Raw genomic sequence first — 3,224 nt, 5'->3', positions numbered from 1 at the left:
TGCTCCAATATTAGATTTCGCTAAGTCGCTAAGGCTAGTTGCTTCGTCGCTAAGCCGCTAAGGCTAGGAATAAGTGAAGATGAAAAAGTGATGTGCGATAACGAGAAGATTGATCAAATGGACAGCTTCACTTGCCTAGGTAGCAATGTGAGTAGAGACAGTGAGTAGAGACAGAGACACGATTAGAACATCGGAAGCTTTACTGATGACTGTGGTGAAGTATGGTTCTGAAGCATGGTCGCTCCGAAAAAAACGGAGGAAAAATTGCTAGATGCTTTCCAAGAAATTGCCAACAGATTTTTTTGGGGAATCCGGCTGACTGACCATATTTAAAACAGTAGACTGGGCAAAAAGTGTGGTTCAATCCCGCTTTCTTGGAATATAATGAGAGAAAGGTTGAGATGGCTAGGGTATGGTCTTTGGACGAAGGATGACAGATTAACAAAGATTATTCTTGTTTGCCAACTGTCTAGGGGTAAACGAAAAGCATATTGTCCCCGTTTGGGGTGGGAGGATGTCAAAAAGAAAGTGTTAAAGGAAATGGAAAATTCCAAGGAAAGTGTAAAGAGAGAGGCGTTGAATAGATTGGGATGGAAAAGGATGATGCGGCTTGGGATGAATTGGGATGGAAAGTTGGACTTCAGCGGCTTGATGCTGCATTGAGTTGTTAGTAGCATTATAAGGTCAATTTATTAATAAAAAAAAATTAGTCAAGCAGTTCGTGGCTTTCAATTGTATGTAAGATGTGAGTCGGTCTAATAATAACCGAGACTCTAAAAAAAGAGTATTGATTACAATGATAATCAGAAGAATGTAATAAGTCAAATATACATAAAAGAAATTTTATGATGATAATTCTGAATTTATAAATTTCATTCAATTTAATGTTGCCTTTCAAAAGTTACGAGCCTGAGAAAGATTTGCCTGAATTTTAAAAGGGGTACAAAACGCGTCCATAAGGGGGGGGGATGTGATTTCGATAATGGTTGCACCGTCAAATTCAGCATAGCAGAGCAATTTATTGCAGGCGTTTCAAGCCCCTATCCACGAAACGCCGTTTTTTATTATATTTTTTTTTTTTAAACAATGGTCACAGAGCCATGTTTATTTATTTTGTTTGTATTTTTGTATCTTTTCTCAGGAATGGTCGTATCGAACCAATCGGGGAACGGTCAATTCGAACAGAAATGAAAATTTTCTAATGCCCGTTTGAAGTAGCAAAACGGTTACACCATAGGAAAGTTTTTTTTTGTCATTTTGGGGTAGAAACCAACAGTTTTGCCCCAAGAGGATGAATTGCTATCGATAGAAAATTTTGATATAGCTAATCGTTGCAAAAACATTTCAGGCCTTCCCCCTCTAAATAAATTATGACAGAGATGGACTTTTTCAGGAATGATTATCGTTCCCGAAGCGTTGTCATACGAATATTAAACTTGAATGTCGTGAATAGAGGTTTGAAAGGAAGGGGTACTTACCTCTCTCACATTTAAAAGATTCTTAGAACAGACAGCTTCTAGCAATAAACTGTCAGTGAAGAACGACTATTGTCAATGGAAGCCAAAACTCTAAAGACAAAATTTTGAGTTAAACATATGCAACAACAGGTAGGATTTTAAGTATGTAAAATGTATCGTTTTTTAAGTTGCTCGTCAAAAACTGTTAGCATACCAAAGTGTGCGTAACTTTAAAAATGAGAATTGAACTCCCTGAAAAAGGGAGTTCTAATACCCTTCTTGGTTAACAAAAGAGTTCCCAACAGAAGATATTTCCACATTCTAGGATTTTGGCCTGTAAAACAGTAACTGTGGCTTAAGCAGGGCCAAAATCCTATGGAGCAAAAATTCTGAGAACCAATGAAAGGTATTCATTTAGCTTGATTCACTAAATAACGCGAAGGCTTTATTGTTGCTATGTTGTCGTGCGTAATTTCTTTTTATCCATAAGTGTAGCTTGGACATAAAATTAAAGTTTGGACTAAGAATTCGTAAAATAATAAAGGAAAACAAACAGGTAACGTTTCTTATCTTTGGGGTATTGGTTCTTCATTCGTCTTTTTGAGACATAGTTGGCCAATTGAAGTCAAAATCAAGGACCAATTAATGCCTTGCTTGTCATGGCCTAGCATTCTGTAAGTTTGATTTCCTAGCTAGTCTGTGGACAAGGTTAAGTCAAAATGTGTCTTGACTGACAAAATTTCAATGGATAGCGTTACACCTGGCATGATTTTTGGTCAGATAATGTCAATCAAGATTGTTTTAGTATTCTGAGTTTATTTTTTAAATTGGATCTCCGACAAATAGTTTATATATTTACATCGGTGTAAAGCAGAAAGTGGGGTTTAACTTTCATAGATGTAAACAATAAAGCAAAAAGGAGCTGGGTTTGGATCAACGATAGAGAATCCTTGATTTAAACTAGTTGTTCTCACAAAAATGTGCAGATGGGAACTTTTTCGGGAAGCTATAAAACGTTTCTTAACATGAAATAATATGTGTACAACATTTTGAAGCATGACGCGTGTAGCAAACTAAACATTTTATCTGAACCTTTGATTACGTTCACTAAAATTTAAAGCTTTCCAATATATTTCCTATAAAAAGAAGGCACTAGACTTTGCCTTGTCAATGTACTAGAACACTACCTGCTTTGAAGTTGCAGTTTCGACGGAGCTTATCTTTTTTAAGCTAAATGGAAGAAACAGTGTACTCTTCTTGGATATTTTGTTGCACACACTAACTTTGATTATATATTAAATAAAAAAAAAACTAGTTTTTTTAACTGAAAGTTAAGGAGCGACATTAAAACTTAGAACGAACAGAAATTACTCCGTATATGAAATGGGTTGTCCCCTCCGCAATCCCTCGCTTTTCACGTTAAAGCTTTTAATTGTTTTAAAAAGTAGAATTGTGACAAAGAGTCAAACTTTAGCGTAAAGAGCGAGGGATTGCGGAAGGGACAACCCATATCATATACGGAGTAATTTCTGTTCGTTTTAAATTTTAATGTCGCTCCTTACTTTCAGTTAAAGAAAACTAGTTTTTTTATTTAACTTCTGAATGTTTTTGAATTAATGCATGTTTGATTTTGCCTCTCCGCACATAAATTATTAAAATGAAATTTGTATATTAATTCTTTTTTTGGCTAAATGGCTTTCTTTTGGTTTTGATCAAACAATTTTGAGAAATAAAGGGCGGGGAAGGAGGCCTTGTTGTCCGCCAATT

General features: G+C 35.6%; 1 protein-coding gene across 2 annotated transcripts in view; it reads right to left on the bottom strand.

Moving 5' to 3' along the window:
• LOC136027213 (uncharacterized) overlaps window positions 1-3,224 on the bottom strand; it is a 64,287-nt gene that overhangs the window by 14,784 nt on the left and 46,279 nt on the right. For both annotated transcript variants that reach the window (XR_010617540.1, XR_010617541.1), the window contains exon 3: window positions 1,479-1,568. The gene's annotated coding sequence lies outside the window, so the exon portion shown is untranslated. The remainder of the gene's footprint in view (window positions 1-1,478; window positions 1,569-3,224) is intronic.

This window comes from Artemia franciscana, chromosome 5 (assembly GCF_032884065.1).
Source record: "Artemia franciscana chromosome 5, ASM3288406v1, whole genome shotgun sequence".
NCBI lineage: Eukaryota > Metazoa > Arthropoda > Branchiopoda > Anostraca > Artemiidae > Artemia > Artemia franciscana.
Note: the sequence above shows the minus strand (reverse complement) of the source record. Positions and strands in the feature narration are given on the sequence as shown.